Genomic DNA, 21,687 nt, shown 5'->3' on the forward strand with positions numbered 1-21,687 from the left:
GATAGGTACTTATCTAGACAAATATATATATAGTTTGCATGTCTAAAAATTTAAAAACTGCCCTGAAATGTTTGGTTTTTTTTTTCTGGCTAAGGCCAAGCAAACACAAAACTACACAAAATGTTGAAGGTTATTATATAAACTGAACAAAGTAAGATTTAAAAAAGTCAAATACTTGCTATAACTACTGAGACAAAGAATATGGGTATAAAAAAGTCTAGCAGGAAATCATCAAAATATAACTAACGGCTGTGGTGGTAAAATTGAGTGATTTTTCTTTTTTTCCCAATTTACCAAATGATCTGCATTGTAGTTACACTACTTTTAAATTTCATTCATTTATTTTCATCACAAATATGATAGCTTATGACAACCAAGAAAACAGACTTATAAGACTGGTGAAAACAAAGACGAGGAATTAATTTTAGACCACATTTCATAAGCATAATGATCAATTCTTAGCCTCTCTTGAGAGAAATCTTCTGTTGGTACATATTCACAGTAAATGTATTTGTGGAAACATTTCCATCCATTCACAGATGATATAAAGGTATAGAAATGATACAGAGGTATAGAAACGATACAGACCGATTGTCCAAACCACAAAGGTATAGAAATGATACAGAACGATTGTCCAAAACATTCTGCTAACAGATGTTTAGAGGAAAGGCCCTTGCTAAAGTTTGGCTGGGAACCATACTTCATTCACATTAGGTGGCAGAAATGGGTTCTAATGAGCTCTGAATAAGTTCTTAGCACTTTCACGGTAAAATACTAAGAGGTGGATAACGCAGAGTTCACAAAGAGGCAGAGAACTTAGCTGGAACAGAGAATTTACAACTTCATCCTGGAATACAGCCAAACTCCTGTCATGGCCCCTCACCTCCAGTGTATTCTCCTTCTCTAACCTTCCTACCAACAATGAGAATCCTCAGGGATTCAAAGAAAATGTATAAAATTAGAAGCCATTTAATAGGTAATCTGTAGAATGTGCTTTAAAATAATTCAAAGGTGGGGAAATGGCTGGGAGTACAGAGGAAACAAGATTGGCCACGACTGTTGAAGCTGGGTGAATAATACATGAAGGTCATTATGCTAATCAGCTTTTTATTATGAATTATTATGAAAGTATCCAACATATACAGAAGTTTTTTTTTTTTAATGGCAGCTAACTTTTAATAATCTTTACTCACCGTTTTGTAAATCTAGATAGTAGAGGATTGAGAAGATTCAGAGTAACAACTACAAGTTAATACTTATAAACCATTATACATGCAAGACACTATACTAAGAAATAAAATACATATGTGCATTATAGATATACACACACACATTCCTTTAATCCTTACAATACTCTCTTAATCCATCTAGGCTGCTATAAAAAACAACAACAACATAGACTCAATTTATTAACAACAGAAATTTATTTCTTATAGTTCTGTAGGCTATAAGTCTGACTAAGCTCAACATGCCAGCACTGGTCATATTTTCATGAGTGCCCTCTTTCTGGTGCAAACCTAATGCCTTACATGGTGGAAGGGGCTAGGGAGCTCTCCAGAGCCTCTTTTCTAAGGCACTAATCCCATTCATGAGGGATCCACCTTCATGGCTTAAGCACCTCCCAGAAGACCCATTTAAATACCATCACACCAGGAATTAGGATTTCAACCTATGAATTTTGGTAGGAAGACAAACATTTAGTCCATAGCAAATACTATTTAATTCCACATTTTACAGATGTAGGAACTTAAGGAACGGTGAGGTTAAGCAACTTTTGCAAGGTCACAAAGAGCCAGATTCAAATCTACGTGGACCGATGCAGAGGATGTGCTGTTACATATATTAAAAAGAGGAAAATAGATATACTGTCAACTCATTCAAATGTGTAGCAGCTTTGCCCAAAGAAATGCATATATATGAAGTCCCTGCTTTTCCCTTTTCAAGTAGCAAGTCTAACTCCAGGAGTAGCGCACATGTTACAACAGTGGTTCCCAGTCTTGGCTACACTCATCACCTAGAGGCCCAAGCTACACCCCAGACTATTTGAATCAGAATCTCTGGGGGGTGAGAGCCAGTAGATTTTAAACCTTCCCAGGTGACGCCAATGTGCAGTCAAGGCTGAAAACCACTATTTTTTATTTTATTTTTTTAAGTTTATTTATTTATTTAGAGAGAGACGGCGAAGAGAGAGAATCCCAAGCAGGCTCTGCACCATCAGCACCGAACCCAACATGGGGTTCAAACTCACAAAACCGCGAGATCATGACCTGAGCTGAAACTGAGTCAAGAGTCAGATGCTTAACTGACTGAGCCATCCAGGTGCCCCTGAAAACCAGTGTTTTAGATCAAAGTTGATATTTTTAAAAATGTAGAGTCAGGTATTATCAATGATATCCTACCCTGTTATAATTCTGGTACCTAATGGAGGGGAGGAAAAAAAGTATCATTTAACAATGCAGGACAAGAATAACTTAGCCTTCAGTAAGTTAAGCACTGAATTACATATGACCCAGCAAATCTATTCCTAGGTACTTTAGAGAGAAATGATAATGCACATCCACATGACAACTTGTACATTAAATGCTTAAAGCAGCATTATTGCTAACAGTCAAAAAGCAGAAAAACCCCAAATGTTCACATAATGGAATATCACTCAGCCATAAGAAGGAATGCTACATGCTACAACATGTATGAGTCTTGGAAGCATCATTCAATTAACAAAACCAGATACAAAAGACCCGTATAGTATGATGTCACTTATGTGAAATGTCCAGAATAGTCAAATCCATAGAGACAAGAAGTAGATTAGTGATTGCCAGAGGATGGGGGGAAAAAGGGAAAGGACTAACTTCTGATAGGTACAGGGCTTGTTTTGGAGGTGACAGAAATGTTTTGGAATTAGTGATGATAGCTGCACAGCATTATTAATATACTAAAAGCCACTAAATTGTGTACTTTATTACTTTAAAAACTTTTTTTAATGTTTATTTTTGAGAGAGACAGTACTAGCAGGAGAGGGGCAGAGAAAGAGAGAGGGAGACACAGAATCTGAAGCAGGATCCAGGCTCTGAGCCGTGAACCACGTGATCATGACCTGGGCCGAAGTCAAACGCTTATCCATCTGAGCCACCCAGGTGCCCCTAAGTTGTACACTTTAAATAGTGAACTTTAACATTATGTGAATTATACCTCGATTTATAAAAAATTGAAAAAAAAAAAAACTTCAGGATGGAGAAAGAATATTTGGAAGAAGCAGTCAAGTAAAAGTAAACAGTATGAGTGAGAATCAAAAGGAAGAAAGAAATCATTAATTTTGTAGCTTTTCCTATGCTGAACAATTTTCTGCCATAGCATAAAATATGGAGATTCACTTAAAATAATTGATAGTAGCTATCTATAGAGTAGGCACCATTGAAATACAAAACTTGTACTTTATGTTCAATGGATCCCCTCCTTTCTTCTCCAGGAAGAAAAATGGTGGCTGGAAAAGAGGATAGAACAACCACATCAAGAAATAAACCCAACATACTTCTTTATTCAGATATAAGTATCTTTGTGTTTAAAGCAACTTCTGGGTGGGGTGCCCGGCTGGCTCAGTTGGAGGAGCATGCAAATTTTTTTTTTTTAATTTTTTTTAATGTTTATTTTTGACAGAGAGAGCACCCGTGCGCGCATGAGCAGGGGAGGGGCAGAGAGAGAGATAGACGCGGCATCGGAAGCAGGCTCCAGGCCCTGAGCTGTCAGCACAGAGCCCAATGCGGAGCTCCAACCCACAGACAGCGAGATCACAACCTGGGCCGAAGTCGGACGCTCAACCGACTGAGCCACCCAGGCACTACAGGAGCATGCAATTCTTGATCTTGGGGTTGTGAGTTTGAGCTCCACATGAGGTGCAGAGATTAGTTAAATAAATAAAAACTTAAAAAAAATTTAAAACAGCTTCTTGGAATTCTGAAAACATGCCTTTCCACATCTTTAAAAGGAAAAAGAGTCCAAGTTTTTTTTCTGTCAAAGAGAGAAAAAAACTTAAAAAAAATTTTTTTTAACGTTTATTTATTATTGACAGACAGAGCATGAGCAGGGGAGGGGCAGAGAGAGGGGGAGACACGGAATCTGAAGCAGGCTCCAGGCTCTGAGCTGTCAGCTTTGACCCGAACATGGGGCTTGAACTCACAAACCGCAAGATCATGACCTGAGCCAAAGTCAGACACCTAACCAACTGAGCCACCCAGGTGCCCCAAGAAAAAAACTTTTTTTAATTGGCACTTCTGGCTGTTATTAATAACTAGTACAAGAGAAAGTGAAATTTAAAGAAGGCAACATCAAAATCATTATTTACATGTTAGTGTATCTGAAAACGCTGAACTGTTTTTTGAGACTTAAAATGGTCATTATACAGGTTAAGCACCATTATTTTCTACCAATAAATCTTAATGCCACATTAAAAAATGTGTATAGTTTAAATATTAAAGGCCAAATTGGGGCGCTTGGGTGGCTCAGTCGGTTGAGCATCCAACTTCAGCTCAGGTCACAATCTTATGCTTCGTGAGTTCAAGCCCTGTGTCAGGCTCTGTGCTGACAGCTTGGAGCCTGGAGCCTGCTTCAGATTCTGTGTCTCCCTCTCTCCCTGCCCCTAACCCACTCACATTCTGTCTCTGTCTCTCAAAAATAAATAAACATTAAAAAAATAAAATAAAATAAAATAAAGGCCAAAAATGGAAATGCCCACCCCAGCTTAAATGAGATGGAATGAAAATATTTTAAAAATTTTACAGATGATTTTTATTTGCCTTACACAATAATGCATTTTCTAAATTTTCTTTAAAGAATCTTTTTAAAAATTAATTTATTTTGAGAAATACAGAGACAGTGCAAGTTGGGGAGGGGTAGAGAGAATCCCAAGCAGGCTCCGCACTGGCAGAGCAGAGCCCAATGTGGGGCTCAAATGCACAAACCGTGAGATCATGACCTGAGCTGAAACCAAGAGTCAGACGCTTAACCAATTAGCCACCCAGGTGCCACTTTTCCAAATTTTCTTTAAAAGGATTTATTTTACTTGTAAGTTTTTATTTTAATTCCAGTTAACAGTGTTATATTAGTTTCAGGTGTACAATATAGTGATTCAATAATTCCATACATCACCTGGTACTCATCACGACAAGTATACTCCTTAATCCCCATTACCTATTTAACCCAATCCCTCACCCCCTTCTCAAAAAGTTGTAAACATATACTGGTTTTATAGATAGGTTTCACAATACTCTATTACTCTATAACTACATTAACAGCAAGTCTATGCAATAACTATAAATCATTGATAGCGAAAAACTCTAAAAGATAAAAAATGTTGCAAGTTCCAAATGACACAAGAAGCAGTGATATAAATAGTATTTTTTTTTTTTTTTTAGCATTCAGGATGTCTGTGGGTAGTTCAATTCCCGCATCTATAAAATTAAAGTTTTCTTAACCACTGTTTAGAATAAAATGATGATTTTTAAAAACCAAAACTCTCAAAAGATAATGCAATATATATAAGAAACTTTAAAATTTTTCCTACTCTTTGGCCTTGTTCTGTTCTTAACAATGTAGAAGTAAATCACAGATACAAAGATACATTAGCCCCAGTTTTATTTATTTATTTATTTATTTATTTTCGGCAGGGGGTGGGGGGAGGGAGAGAATGGGCAAGGGAAGGGCAGAGGGAGAGAAAGAATCCCAAGTGGGCTCTGCGCTGTCAACACAGAGCCCTGGTTGGGGCTTGATCTCATGAACCATGAGATCATGACCTGAGCCAAAATCAAGAGTCGGATGCTTAATAGACTGACCCACTCAGGCATCCCAATTCCAGTATTATTGATAATGTAAACAAAACAAAACAAAAGGAAGCCACTAAGGAACCAATGATAGGGGATTTGACTGAATAATTATGGCATAACTACATGATGGAATATTATTTAGCCATCTAAAATTATTTTTGAAGATTTGGGTTCGTCTATATTTTATTTTAATCAAATCTATATATGTACATGGTTTGAGAAATCAAATAGTTCCACAACCAGTAATAAATAGCAATTCCTCTGCCCTCCCTCATACCCCAAACCAATTCCTGCTCCCAGGACCCCAACAGCAAAATTTTCAACAGTATTAGTTGTTCCAGTGTTTAATCCCAAATTCCTAAATCATATGCTTCAATTCTGGATATCACCCACAAACTTTCTACAATGAACATATTTAGCTCTTATACCTCCCCATCTTCTAGTTTTATATTTGCCCTTAAAAACTGGCTGGCTAATAAATTCTTGGCTGGAAATCAGAAGTCCTGAAGCAACAAAGAAATCTGTTTAACTGTGGCTATCTCAGTCAAATGTAAATGACCTAAATATCTTTCCTTCAGGGGTGCCTCGATGGCTCAGTTGGTTGACCATCCAACTTTAGCTCAGGTCATGATCTCACAGTTCATGAGTTTGAGCCCCATATGGGGCTCGCTGCTGTTAGCGCAGAGCCTGCTTCGGATCCTCTGTCCCTCACCCCCACCCCCGCCTTTCTCCCTCTCAAAAATGAGTAAATATTTAAGGGAAAAAAAAAAGCCTAAAAACAAAACTTTTCCTTCAAAGAACATTTTTATTAATCCCAAGGAACAAGGGTTCCATGGAACATGACTTGGAAACTACTAACCTACTGAAATTTCTGCTTAATTTATCAGTTATATGGGAACAAAGTTTCTGTTCAATTCTTATCTCAGAGAATAGTCTCTGAAAATAAACCTCAGAGGTCATCTAGTCTAACTTATTTATGCTAAGAGAATAAAATGCAATACTTCTGGCTCTTTCCATAATACGTAATCCTTCCTAGGGGAGGGGGGTGGTCCTTCTTGGAACAGACCTGATGATAACTGAAGAGGTAATAGTTCTCAGAAGAGAACTGTGGTCTTAGAAGGGCACGCCAAACCAGGACCCAACTGAAGAGGAAAACAAGGCCAAGGTTGTCAGAAGAGAATGTGGTGATATCTAGCTATGGTGACTCCCCCATAAGAGCTGAGAATTCCCTCACACTGGTGGATGGAGAGTCTAAGAGAAAGCAGTTATTAGCAGAAACCTGTGGTCTTAGGAGGGCATGCCAGACCAGGGCCCAACTGAAGAGGAAAACAAGGCCAAGTTTGTTGGAAGAGAATGTGGTGACATCTAGCTATGGTGACGGCCTCAGAAGAGCTGAGAATTCCCTTATGCTGGTAGATGGAGAGTCAGCAGCCTACCTAGTCTGGAGGCTTGGCAGAAAGAAATCCCAGTCCCAGAATATATCCCTCTTCATTCATTCCACAAACATTTTTCAAGTATTTGATATCAAGTAAGGGAACATTTTTTTTTTAATATTTGTTTATTTTTGAGAGACAGAGAGAAAGAGACAGAGTGTGAGCGGGGGAGGAGCAGGGAGAGAGATACAGAAACTGAAGCAGGCTCCAGATGCGGGGCTTGTACTCACGAACCGCGAGATTATGACATGAACCGAAGTTGGACGCATAACAGACTGAGCTACCCAGGTGCCCCATTTTTAACGAGACATTTAAAAGGAAGAAGGAAAGGATGCTCACACACAAAAAGTACAGGTGTACAGGATTTCAAAATACTCAAAATACTCTAGGTTATACCAAAAAGAGTCCATGCTCTGATTAGGAAATTTAATTATTTCTGAAGGCATTTAGATGAGAGCTTTACTTATGTTAAGATTAGTTTCCTCCTTTTACTTCCTCTCTCAAGGTTCTTTTCTACTTCCTTCTATGGGAACAACTTTAACCATTCTTATGAAGCTCAAAAACTATGTAAATAGAAGAAGTACACCACTAAATCATATCTATTAAACATCTTGGTTTCAAAGGGCACTGAAGCACATGATTCAAGATAGAAACCATACTGAGTGAGAAAATACCACTGAAAGCCAGGAATCAAAAGATCAAAATTACACTTTAGCTTTACAGAAGCACAGTTTATAACTTAATTGCTGATGTCCAACACCTAGTTGTCAAGTCCTGGAACTTCCCTAATTCTATTCTAAGTGACCAGAACATAATTCTAGGGAGGGGGATCTATATGTGATTACAATCACATTGTTGAACTGAATCACACTGTTGAAAAGAAAGGCTATGGAGAAAGAAAAGGAATGCTCTATGAGAGTTAGGAAAAAGGCTCAAGAATGCAGCATTCATTCTCCAGGTTGGAAAGACATATAATCTGGCAGACTTAAGAATGTTATCTGCTAAGGAGACAGCAAGTGTGAGGTAGGCACAAAGCTTCACCTTGCCTGAATAAAGTATTTACCCAAATCATCCAGGTATTTTTGCTCCGAGTCCAAGTTCACCTAGAAGTTTTCTGGCTAGCTTCTCAAATATTCTGACAACAGGAATCATATGCCAGAGATAGAGAACAGTAGCACTCAGGTCCCTGGAAAATATCTCCTCACAATAGGTTAAAAGAGTGACACACATTCTTGTTTATACAACAGGCAATACAGTGTGGTGGTTAAATGCCCAATACTTGGAGGCATAATGTTTTTAAATCCTATTGTTTAATTTACTTCTTTGTGCTTCAGTTTTCATTAAATGAGAATATAAGGTTTATTGGAGCATTATAAGGATTGAGTTAATTCATGCAAAGCATTTAAACCTTGGCTGGCATGGTTTATAGTGCTCAACAAAGCTACTGTAATTTTTGATAATAGTTGTTAAACATCTCTTGTGATTTTGATTTGGGAACCAAAATCCAAGCATGATCAACCCTAAAAAAATTGTGATTTTGCACTATCAAAGAAGTGTCACAATGTAAGGACTCAGTAGTCCTTATATTACATATGCAGTAATATATTGTATGTATGTGCGTACAGAGTGGGTAGGGTGGGGAGACACAGGAGACAGGTTGTGAAGGGCTTTGTATACAAAGAAGTTGGGAATTTTATTTTATAAGCTTTAAGAGGCCATCTAAATGTAATCTCCGTTATCAAAGCATTGTTCAAATAAATTTAAATCCAAGTTACAGATCTCACAAAAATCAATATGATGAGGGGATTCCAGAAAAATACACTCATCAGTGATATAAATATTTTAGTAGCAATACAACCTAAATTGAAATCAAAACCAAAATGTCAGTGAATTTAAATGAGGGCAAATAGAACCCCACCTCCACCCCCAGTCTTACAAAAAGAACAGTACATGCTGTTTCCTGGCTCTACAATCCACTTCCTCCAATTGTTGGGAGGCACTGGATCCATCTGTGTCAAGTCTCTACCCACCACAACAAAGAAAAGACCAGTCCTTGTCATCTAGTCCTTTCTCGATCTACAGAGCTACAAACAAAATATGGCACTAGAATCAAAAAGTTCAGCACTCTTGGATGCAAGCAACATCATATATTATAAATATACATAACGCTAAGTATAAACACAACTAAAAAACACTCTTCCAGAATGTTTAAAACACAGGAACGAAAGGAAGAAAAAAAAGCACCTTAATTCAGAAGAAAAAAACCAAACAGTACCTGATTTCACTAAAATGTCAAAGAGCTAACATCCTCTTTTTTCCCTTTTGCTATTCTAATCTACTTTCATCTGGTGAGACCAGATAAGTAAGTTTGCTAGAATTGTGTCAAAACAGTGAATGCCATCACTGGGTCCAGTGGCCTAAACCAATACTTAATTTTAAAGTGGGTAGGTTATGGGGTGCCTGGGTGGCTCAGGGTTAAGCATCTGACCAGTTCAGGTCATGATATCAAGGTTTGTGAATTCGAGCCCCACTTCAGATGAGCTCCGCTTCTGTCTCTCTCCTCTCTTTCTCTGCCCTTCATGGGATTCTCTCTCTCTCTGCCTCCTTGATCACTTGTGCCCTTTCTCTCTAAAAAAATTTTAAAAATAGACTGAGTAGGTTAGTTCCAAAGCAGTATTTTCCAGAGTGCAGAGTAAGAACACAAGATGATTTCAGCTGTTATATAAGCAATAGTTATGTATTTAAATAGTTTTTATTTTTCGGGGCACCTGGGTGGCTCAGTCGGTTAAGCGTCCGACTTCAGCTCAGGTCACGATCTCACGGTCCGTGAGTTCGAGCCCCGCGTCAGGCTCTGGGCTGATGGCTCAGAGCCTGGAGCCTGCTTCAATTCTGTGTCTCCCCCTCTCTCTGACCCTCCCCCGTTCATGCTCTGTCTCTCTCTGTCTCAAAAATAAATAAACGTTTAAAAAAATTAAAAAAAATAGTTTTTATTTTTCATTATTTTAAATGTTTATTTACTTATGGGGAAGGGGGTGCAGAGCCCAATGTGGGGCTCAAACTCATGAACTGTGAGATCATGACCTGAGCCAGAATCGAGTCAGATGCATAACCGACTAAGCCACCCAGATGCCCCCAGCAATAGTTATGTATTTAAGTTACATGTATATTATAACGTATACTAGAACAGGGAATAAAATACATAAAAACCATGATTTCACAGATTATCACTTTGGAAAAGTGTAATGTTGAAAACAAATCTATTAAAAACATGAAATAATGCAGATGATCTTCTAAAAGGCAAATTTTACAGAGGCGCCTGGGTGGCGCAGTCGGTTGAGCGTCCGACTTCAGCCAGGTCACGATCTCGCGGTCCGTGAGTTTGAGCCCCGCGTCAGGCTCTGGGCTGATGGCTCAGAGCCTGGAGCCTGCTTCCGATTCTGTGTCTCCCTCTCTCTCTGCCCCTCCCCCGTTCATGCTCTGTCTCTCTCTGTTCCAAAAATAAATAAACGTTGAAAAAAAAATTTTTTTTTTTAAAAAAGGCAAATTTTACAATGGTGGTATGGTTCATGATGGGTGAAATACTGACAGTTGTCCCATGAACAACTTGGGCCTGTTTCTTTGTTTATCTGCTTCCATCTAGGTTCAAGGCTGTGTTCCGAATAATTAGAAAAGGTGTGACCTTTAGTTAAGTGAGCTTGCTACTATGTTTAAGCAAACACTACTATTTACAGGAAAGAGTGTTATACTGTTAAGAATAGTGTCTATAGGAAAGAGTGTTAAGAAAATAATGGCACAATAATCCACTGCTATGCTGGAACTAGGATAACAGCAATTTTCTAGTGTATACCCATATACCACAAGCACCCCGCCCCCCAAAAACCCAAAAACAAAAATAAAAAGCCTACTAACACTGATAAATATTTGAGCTGTAGGCTGTTGCATGATCATTTCATTCACTTTCACATCATCTGTCAAAGGAGCATGGTAATTGTGAGAAGTGTTTCTTCTAATATCTATATGAATATATTCTTTATCATTACCTCTTACCAAAGGAACAAAAGACAATTAACCATTAGATGCTTTAGGCATCAACTGTGATTATGGAAGAAACATTATTTTTTAAAAATCTTACTATGAAATATTTTAAGGTTAGATTTCAAAGTATTCTAGCTAATGAGGTCCCATGCATTTAAAGTGTGGTATTTTCCAGGCTAGGCAAGAACGTGGGAGAACCATTTCTACCTGACCATATTTTACCTGCACATCTGAAAGCCAGTCTTAAGGGCACATGGAATAATATTCCTCTCAATTATTGAACTATCTGCTACTAAGAAGCTATATTATTTTCACATGGCCAAGGGAACGCTGTCAGAAGCTACCAGTATCCAAACAGCCCTCTCCAGTCGTCCACCTACTCCCTGAAGATGACTAGCAAAAGGCAAAACGACACTCCCTTCTCATCTTCCTTTCCCAACTTTGACGTCTTTCGGTTTTCTCTACTCTTATGTACCTTTCCTAATACTGTAATGATTAATGACTTAAAAAAGGTTGAAATGAAACAGTACTTTCCAGTACTCTCCCCCTACCCACAACAACTCCAGGCTGGAACTGTGAAATTCGTTTTACGGATCCTTCGTGCGTCTGCAGTACAGCCACGAGGTAAGAATGGACTTTCCTAGAGAGCCTGGACTCTCCAATGCCACGAACCTCAGAGACCTTCAAATAACTAGTTCAGAGTTATCTGATCACTTGTGGTCACCGTACAGTCTTCTAATCACGACCACAGCAACACTGTAGAGGAGAGGGAGTGGGAGTTTACCTCTGCTTGGTTTTGAGGAGGGGACCAACGAACCACCACCCCACCACCCTTCCTCCGCCGCCCCTCGGTAGTTTCCTGGCGCCTCGCGTCCTTGCTCTGGGCCCGACCTGCCCAGTAGAGGCAAGAGCACTTCCCCCCCTCCCCTTAAGCCCGATCCCACGAACTTTTAAACACAATAATACTCCTTCTTCTTGGGACCTGATCCCAATCTTCAACCCGACTAGCTCCCTCAACCCCACTCCTGGAAGCTCACCAACCAGTTCCGGCCACTCCTCTCGCGCCGCAGCGGCTCGGACACCCCCAGACCGGACTTGGAGCTGCCTCCTCCTAGCGCCTGCGCGCGCCGGGCCCGTGCGCCTGCGCACTTCCCCGGCCGCGCGGGCGCGGACACACCCCTGGAGCCGGAGCCAATCACCGTCTGAGGGGTTTAAATCTCCCTGCCACGCAGGCGGAGAGCCTGGGGAGTCGCCCGTTAACCGGATAATTCGAATCCCTCCCGAAGGTGGGATATATTCATGCAACAAACATTTGTCGAGGGCAAGCCATCTGCTGGATGATTGCTGAAGAAAAGGAGACAAGAATGCCTTCCTCGCCCTCCAGGATCTTTTGATCTATCTAGATTGGAGATCGATATGTAAACAAATAATAGTGGGTAAAATTTAGTGAGTGGTATCAGGAAGTCCGAGGCGAAGTCGGTGCATAATGAAAGCTGCGCCTTATCCTTAGGGATGTCTGGAAGGGTTCCCAGAGAAAGCGACTTTTCAATCAGGAAGGCTAAGTAGGAATTCTCCCAGAAGTCTGGGATAGAGAGTGATAGTTTTCCAGCCTGCGGAAACAGCCTTTGCCATTAGGAACATAGCACTTTCTGTAAATTCCTTGTAGTTCATTCTGCTGAGAGGCTTAGAGCTCATCGTGTATCTCCAGGTGAAGTGGGGAATAACCTTTAAATAGTCGGCAACGGGCTAGATCTTGGGAGGTCTTGCACTTTATACTGGACTTTAGTGTGCAAGCTTAAGTGAGCCTGGACTTTATACTATGGCTACAGAAATCCATTGAAGGGTTTTAAACAGGTCCAGGAACTCTTCTGGGTACCTCTAAGAATAGAGCACAGTGCTGGAAATTAATAATTAAAAAAAATAATAACAGCACTTCGAAGGAATCTACTTCTAAGGGTCAGGAAAGTGAACCCTGAGAAATATCTTTTGTATATTGTAACACAGAGGTCATTGGTGATCTTAGTGAAAGCTATGTGGTGGGATGATTAAGTTGAAAGATAGACTGCAGCAATTTCGAGAGAGGGGAGGTGCAAAAGTAGGGAGAGGTTATAAAATGCTTTTGGAAAGTTAGGCCTTGACAGACAAGGGGTCAAAGTTTTTGTTTCTGTTGTTTGGATTTTTGTTAGAATTAAGACAGGAGAAACTTGAGCATGATAGGCAACATACAACTGAGGGGAAAAAATAGTTGAATAAACAGAAGTGTTAGTAGGTAAAGATCTTGAGAGAATAAGAGTAGAGACAATCCAAAGTACTGGTGGGAGGAATGGTGTTGGAAGAGAAATAAAGATATCTCCTCAATTATAATAAGAGGAAGTATGTGTCTGTAAGTGTGTATGTTTAGTAACAGGAAGTTAAAGAAGTTCTCATCTGATGACCTCTGTTTTCTTTGTGAAATAGGAGATGAGGTCATTTGCTAATAGAAAAGGAGTTGGGGGTTTTAAGGAAAGTGGAAAAGTTTTCGAATATGGTTGTATAAAGTGACAGAACAAGTTGATCAGAGAAAGACTGGAGGACTGGTGTCAGTGTCAAGGGCCTGTATAAGATTGGTAAAAATGAACTCTCCCTCTTCTATCTTGGTGTGTGGCTTTCTTAAGCACCAGTCACTTCTTATAGGCAGAAGTGGACAAAATGTATGGTTGAGTTTATTTATGGTGTATTTATCCATGGTGTAATGCCATGGTTCTCAATCAGGAACATTTTTGCCCTTGAGTGGACATTTGGCAGTGTCTGGAGACATTTTTGATTGTCAAGACGACAGGGATTGGGGTGGAGGATATAAAGGGGATACTATAGGCATTTAGTATCCCGGAATGCTAAGTATCCTGCAATGCACAGGACAGCCCAAGAATCATCTCCAAAATATCAATAGTGCCAAGGTTAAGAAACCCTGATCTAGGATTACCTTGATGTTCACCAATGGCTGACCTTGGTCTTCTACAAGCTTTTCTTTGGACTATGGCCCTCAGCTTATATGGGTAAAGTAGTCCTTCCGTTGCATGCCTTTAAAGGAGAGTAGAATGAGCAGCATACCTCAGACCTTGAGTGTTTAGAAGAATTGTGATGTCACAAACACACAATTAGAATAGTTCCTCAATCCTTTAGAAGCAAATCTGGGGGCGCTTGGGTGGCTCAGTCAGTTGAGTGTCTGACGTCGCTTAGGTCATGATCTCACAGTTTGTGAGGTCAAGCCCCGTATCAGGCTCTCTGCTGTTAGTGCAGAGCTGGCTGATCCTTTGTCCCCCTATCTCTCTGCCCTCCCCCTGCTTGTGTGCGTGCTCTCTCTCTCTCTTTCTCAAAAAAAAACATAAAAAAAAAAGGGGTTCTAAGCAAGTCTGGACTTACACATTGATGAAGGTGCTTGCTTTGATTTTAGGTATTGCAGGTCTTGTTAAACATAGACATTATCAGAAGCTCAATAATATGGGAGGAGTAACACTTCACAACATTATTAATCCTAATGTAACTTGGTTTATCTGATTATTTGTAGTCACTAAAATAGGGAATGTGTATGGGCTAAGTTTAATAAAGAAAATAAATATATTAAATATTAATAAAAATATAATCATTGGTATTCATGTATTGTTCGCTCTTTGACAGGCACCCATTCATGGATAGGAATGTGACCTATATTATGTCTTTTAATCCTAGCAACACCCTGAGAGATAGCATTATCCTAATTTTAACTGTGAAGAAACTGAGGTTCCAACAAAACTTGTAATTTGCCCAAAGTCATAAGTTACTAGCGGCTAGATCAAAATTTGAACTCAGATATCTGTCTGTCCTCAAGCTCCTGCAACATCCGTTAAATTTCAGTAAATTTTCCAAGGCAGGAATGGTTGGAAATGTAGCTTAAACAATTGCCACTGCATAAAGGGAATGCTGGGGATTTAGGAAGAGAGTAGAAGCAAAAGGAAGGCCGGGGAAGAACAAAGAGAAAGAAAAAGGAACGAGGAAGGCTAGTCACAACTGAGTTCAGTGCAGCAGAGTAACTTCCTCAAGCTTGCCTGCCGGCCTTTGATCTTTCTTTTTGCGTAAAGCTTCTTTCCCCTGTGTCCGTTGTTCACTCTCATGTGTTCAAATAAAGCTAGATTATTGAGAAAGGCGGACAGCAAAGGGAAAAAAAAAAGGGGAGCGTGACGGTGGCGGTGTGCGCCTGCGCGCTGGCGGCGGCGGCGGCGGTGCCCGGCGGGGAGGGGGTCCGGAGTGGGCCGCCGGACCCAAAACTGAGTGGGGGGGCCTCAGGGAGTCCCCTCGCCGGGATCTTGGCGGCCTGATGGAGTAGGAGGGGTCGGCTGTGAGTGTGAGTATCGAGGGTCGGGCTGCGTTGAGGCGTTTCGGAACGGGAGGGTCCCGGTGGTCCGCGCCTAAGGTTTGGGGCTGCAGGACGTGGCCGGGTTTTTGCTCGTGCAGGCTGCGGAACAGGGGCAACCCCCTTCTCCCGGAGCCCGCGCGGTTTACGGGCAGGCGGTGCTTCTGGCTTCGGGATATAGATTCTCGCGGGGGCGTTCCGACTCTACTTCCAGCCCCGGCAGGAAACGTGCCTGCAAGAACCTTGACCTTTAGGGGAGGCCGCTGACCTCCTTCGGTCCCCGGTTCCGCAGGGATCCCGCAGACCCAGGTGCTTAAAGGCCTCCGGGTCACAGGCCAGGGACACCTTTCGACCTCCTGTGACTGACAGCCTCCGTTCTTTTTCCTCCTTCCGTCTTCTTTCCGTTTGGGATGCGTCTTAATAATAGCTACGATTTATGGAGCGCTTACTACGTGTCAAGCTAGTATTTAGTCTGAATCTCGGTGCATAATTATGGGGAGGAGATGCTTTGCACTCAAATGCTTTGAGTCTGCTCAATTTAATCATCTTTAAGAGTCAGCCTAACCATTTTATTGGGAAGTTTGAGATTTCCTTGGCTCTTAGCAACTTAGGACCATCCGAGTTAAGGGAAGTTCTTCTCTTACCTAGCAAATGGGTGCTTTATCTACCATAATGGTTTATATCGAATTTAGCTAAGCCGAAATAACTTGTGAGCACTTCCTAAAAGCCTAATAGTATTCCAAACGCCATGGGAAATCCTAAAATGTGTTCTAAGCCCTGTTCTCGAGTTTGGTTGTGAATGAATCCATGAAATATTTAGATTCAGTTAGGACTTATTTAGCATCTGCTGCATTGTACACTCCGGAGTGTCACAAAAAATTGATGAGATACTGTAATGGCAAGTGGATTTTTGAAGCATATTTCTGATGAGGTACCTAAGGGTTTGACCGTAATTTGCTCAAGCTAAACTAGCTAGGGTAAGTGGTGAAATTCACATATGCCAAGTCTCCTCTTTTTCCTGTTACACCAAGTTAGATGTTCTAAGCACTTTTGGGAAGCAACTACATTACAGTTACAGTTTCTAGAGTTAACTCCTGAGTCTAGAGAATGGTATGTTCTTTTAAAGGTACTAGAGGGGCACCTGGGTGTCTCAGTTGGTTGAGAGTCTGACATCGACTGAGGTCATAGTCTCAGCTCCTGAGTTTGATCCCCGCATCAGGCTCTGTGCTGACAGCTCAGCCCCAGGGCTTTGGATTCTGTCTCCCTGTCTCTGCCCCTTCCCCAGCTCACACTCTCTCTCTCTCTCTCTCAAAAATAAATAAACATTTAAAAAAATTAAAGAAAAATAAAGGTACAAGGTAGTTTTTGAAGAGAACTTCAGCATGGGTTGGAAGGTGGTAAGAGGGTGTGAAGGAATCTGGTCAAGTTAGTTCATAATCAGTTGCTTTGATAAAAAAGAGAATCTAAAAAGGAAAAACTGCAAATAGTAATTATTTATCTAGCTTAGAGCACAGCACATGTAGTCTGCTGTATAAGAGGCTTCTGTACAAGAAAAGGAAGGAATAATGGTAGATGCTAGATGAATTGGTTCTGGGGCCAGGAATGGCTCTGTGAGAAATATACATGTTATCCATTTCCTAATTCAAACATCATAGTGGGAAGTTTAGGATTAATTTGTGTATCCAGTAAATAACATGTAGGCAGACAAGCACATTGAATGTGCTATCTCCAATTGAAACCTTATAGTCAGTTGGGTTTTTTTCCTCTTCTAATCTGAAAGAGACTATCAAGAAATTAGAGTTCCTAAGTGTTCATCAGTAGAGGACTGGTTAAGTAAAGTATGCCTTTGTAAGAATGAGCCAGCCCTCTGTGTGCTAATACTGAGTAATAACCAAGATACATTAAGTGAAAAAAAAAAAAAAGTGAAAAAGAGGTTTCACAACCGTGTGTGTGTGTGTGTGTGTGTTTAAACTGTGGTTATTTGGGTATATATATACCTAGAATATCTCTGGAAGAATTCAGAAGAAACTGGTAACAGTGACTGGAAGTTGAAGTGGCTGAGAAACAGGAGTGGGAAGGGAATTATTTTCTGTATAAGTTTTTAAGAATTTCTTATGAAAAGTTTTAAACATCCAGAAAAGTAGAGAAAATACTATATTGAACCCATGTAAATTGATCATTCTTTTTCAAATCTGCTGTTACATTGCTATTTGCTTTTATTCCTGACATTTCACCCCTACACACTTTAATATATGTCTCTAATGAAAAGAACATTTTCCTGCATAACTCAATAGCATAATCACACGATACAACTAATTCTTGTATATTATCTAAAACCTAATCTTTATTAAAATTTCCCCAAATTTGGGGCACCTGGCTGGCTCAGTGGGAAGACCATGCAACTCTTGATCTCAGGGCTGTGAGTTCGACCCCCACGTTGGGTGTAGAGATTACAAAAAAAAAAAAAAAAAAAAAAAAAAAGAAAAAAAAAAGATTTAGAAAATTAAATTAAAAAATTTCCCCAAATTGCCCCCCACTTATTTCTTCTTTTTTACTGTTTTTGATCCTATTTCCAATAAAAGTTTATGCATTGCATTTGGCTTTTATGTCTCTTGAAATCTTTTCAAATCTAGAACAGTTAACTTTTTTTTTTCTTTTTCATCATAACTTGTTGAAGAGACCCTGTCAATGATCTGAATTTAACTGATTGATTCCTAGTGATATCACTTAGCTTGTTACTGCTAACAAAGGTAAGGTAAATGCTTGATTGGTTTCAGGTTAAACACTTTGGGTACAATATCGTAGGCTATGCTCTATACTCTAGTTTTTCCGCTATTAGTGATAGTAGTGGGTGATAGATAGTGATTGATTAGTGGGTTCAGGTGGTAAATTGGAGTTCTCCATTGAAACCAGCTGTACGCCCATTTCTATTTTAAAAATTTGAAACATGTTACCTATTGAACATGTAAATAATTACCTTTAGAAAGAAAAGCTCACAGCAAGAAATTACTTCTTCTTTTTTAAACTGAATCCCTGATTACTAGGTGGTAGTATCTCATTTTATAGAAAAGGAATTTGAAGTTCAGAAAGATTAAAATTTACTTGGGGTAGTAAACCTATTTTTTGTCTACTTCAGAGGTCATGCTTTTCCACCAGATTTTGTAAACTATAAACTGGTATATAAATATAAAATTATTATTACTCCTAGTAGTTATGTTACTTGTCCCTTTATGTCTTTTTGGATAGGTAATCAGTTTCTAATTAGACTTTTTTGGAGTATCAGTAAACTGTGATAGGTCTCTTTAGTGTGATGAACATTCTGAAAGTTCAAAATATATGTGCAAGTCAAACTTCTTAATGATTTCAGGAGTTTCTTTTTTTTTTAATTTTTTTTAATTTTTTCAATATATGAAATTTATTGTCAAATTGGTTTCCATACAACACCCAGTGCTCATCCCAAAAGGTGCCCTTCTCAATACGCATCACCCACCCTCCCCTCCCTCCCAGCCCCCATCAACCCTCAGTTTGTTCTCAGTTTTTAAGTCTCTTATGCTTTGGCTCTCTCCCACTCTAACCTCTTTTTTTTTTTTTCCCCTTCCCCTCCCCCATGGGTTTCTGTTAAGTTTCTCAGGATCCACATAAGAGTGAAAACATATGGTATCTGTCTTTCTCTGTATGGCTTATTTCACTTAGCATAACACTCTCCAGTTCCATCCACGTTGCTACAAAGGGCCATATTTCATTCTTTCTCATTGCCACATAGTACTCCATTGTGTATATAAACCACAATTTCTTTATCCATTCATCAGTTGATGGACATTTAGGCTCTTTCCATAATTTTGGCTATTGTTGAGAGTGCTGCTATAAACATTGGGGTACACGTGTCCCTATGCATCAGTACTCCTGTATCCCTTGGATAAATTCCTAGCAGTGCTGTTGCTGGGTCATAGAGTAGGTCTGTTTTTAATTTTCTGAGGAACCTCCACACCGTTTTCCAGAGCAGCTGCACCAATTTGCATTCCCACCAACAGTGCAAGAGGGTTCCCGTTTCTCCACATCCTCTCCAGCATCGATAGTCTCCTGATTTGTTCATTTTGGCCACTCTGACTGGTGTGAGGTGATACCTGAGTGTGGTTTTGATTTGTATTTCCCTGATAAGGAGCGACGTTGAGCATCTTTCATGTGCCTGTTGGCCATCCGGATGTCTTCTTTAGAGAAGTGTCTATTCATGTTTTCTGCCCATTTCTTCACTGGGTTATTTGTTTTTCGGGTGTGGAGTTTGGTGAGCTCTTTATAGATTTTGGATACTAGCCCTTTGTCCGATATGTCATTTGCAAATATCTTTTCCCATTCCGTTGGTTGCCTTTTAGTTTTGTTGGTTGTTTCCTTTGCTGTGCAGAAGCTTTTTATCTTCATAAGGTCCCAGTAATTGACTTTTGCTTTTAATTCCCTTGCCTTTGGGGATGTGTCGAGTAAGAGATTGCTACGGCTGAGGTCAGAGAGGTCTTTTCGTGCTTTCTCCTCTAAGGTTTTGATGGTTTCCTGTCTCACATTCAGGTCCTTTATCCATTTTGAGTTTATTTTTGTGAATGGTGTAAGAAAGTGGTCTAGTTTTAACCTTCTGCATGTCGCTGTCCAGTTCTCCCAGCACCATTTGTTAAAGAGACTGTCTTTTTTCCATTGGATGTTCTTTCCTGCTCTGTCAAAGGTTAGTTGGCCATACGTTTGTGGGTTTAGTTCTGGGGTTTCTATTCTATTCCATTGGTCTATGTGTCTGTTTTTGTGCCAGATTTCTGGAGTTTCAAAAAAGTTTTGTACAAAGAAGCATTATGCAGTCTTAGTTCTTGTGCCTTAGGTCTTCTAGGTTTAAAAAAATATATGAGTTAGGGGTGCCCGGGTGGCTCAGTCGGTTGAGGGTCTGACTTTGGCTCAGGTCATGATCTCACTGTCCATGGATTTGGGCCTTGCGTCAGGCTCTGTGCTGACAGCTCAGAGCCTGGAGCCTGCTTCAGATTTTGTGTCTCCCTCTCTCTCTGCCCCTCCTCCATTCATTCTCTGTCTCTCTGTCTCTCTGTCTCTCTCTCTGTCAAAGATAAATAAACATTAAAAAAATTAAAAAATATGTGAGTAAAAAGAAAATTAAAAAAAATTAATAATACATGTATATTGCTTAATTTTTTGAAAAGAACAAAAAGATCTATAGTGAAAAATGAATTTCCAACCCCCATGCCCTCAGTTTTTTTCCCAGAGTCAAAACCTATTACTAGTTTCTTGGGTATACCTCTAGATAAATTCTACATATGTATGTATGTCATTAGGGTAAATTTTGACATTTATGTATAGAAGTATCTTAGTAACATAACCTAAAATAATAGGTTGAAGGTTATGCTCCAGTTTTTATTGTTTATATACAAACACCTTTGCTAACTTTTATTCATTCATTTATTCAATATTGAGTACTTACTCTATACCAGATGGTGTGCCAGGTCATAGGAATAAAATAATGAACACAACAGACATTCCTGCTAGCTGTAATGGAGTTTACTGTCTATTGGGAGAGACAGTCATTAAGCAAATAATTATACTAATGACTATAGCAAAGATTTGGTACCAACTTTGTGCCAAACACTTAATATGGATTTTCTAATTTATTCCTCGTAACAGCTCTATGACATTGATTCTGATAATATTTTTGTTTTATGAATGTAGAAACTGAAGCACAAAAAGGTTAAACTACTTGGTCAAGATCACACACAGCTAGTAAGTGATAGAGCTAGGTTTCAAACACAAGCAGTCTGGTTATAGAGATCTTGCTATCTTCTTTTACCCTGATGTAGTGGTTTTCAATGAGTTTGAGATCATCTCCTAGGGAGGTTTGGAAATTTGGGGGGTATTTTTAGTTTCAAAATCATTGAGAGGATGACACTGACTTTACTGGATAAAGATCCAGATGTTAGACATCCTGCAATGTAAAGAACATCCCTACCCTATACAGTAAAAACCTGTTGTACATTTTACATCACTTTCAAATGGC

At 39.7% G+C, this 21,687-nt stretch overlaps 2 protein-coding genes across 7 annotated transcripts in view; one reads left to right on the forward strand and one right to left on the reverse strand.

Annotated features, from left to right (window-relative positions):
* The window catches only part of SNAP23 (synaptosome associated protein 23), a 38,371-nt gene extending 24,027 nt beyond the window's left edge, over positions 1-14,344 (reverse strand). The window contains exon 1 of one of the 3 annotated variants that reach the window (XM_047863122.1): positions 14,247-14,344. The gene's annotated coding sequence lies outside the window, so the exon portion shown is untranslated. Of the gene's footprint in view, positions 1-12,321; positions 12,443-14,246 lie in introns of those variants that run through there. The other 2 variants (XM_047863119.1, XM_047863120.1) reach the window with 2 other exon arrangements.
* A 1,150-nt stretch (positions 14,345-15,494) lies between these two features.
* ZNF106 (zinc finger protein 106) overlaps positions 15,495-21,687 on the forward strand; it is a 65,292-nt gene continuing 59,099 nt past the window's right edge. For all 4 annotated transcript variants that reach the window (XM_047862788.1, XM_047862790.1, XM_047862791.1 and 1 more), the window contains exon 1: positions 15,495-15,644. The gene's annotated coding sequence lies outside the window, so the exon portion shown is untranslated. The remainder of the gene's footprint in view (positions 15,645-21,687) is intronic.

This window comes from Prionailurus viverrinus, chromosome B3 (assembly GCF_022837055.1).
Source record: "Prionailurus viverrinus isolate Anna chromosome B3, UM_Priviv_1.0, whole genome shotgun sequence".
In the NCBI taxonomy this organism is placed as follows: Eukaryota; Metazoa; Chordata; class Mammalia; order Carnivora; family Felidae; genus Prionailurus; species Prionailurus viverrinus.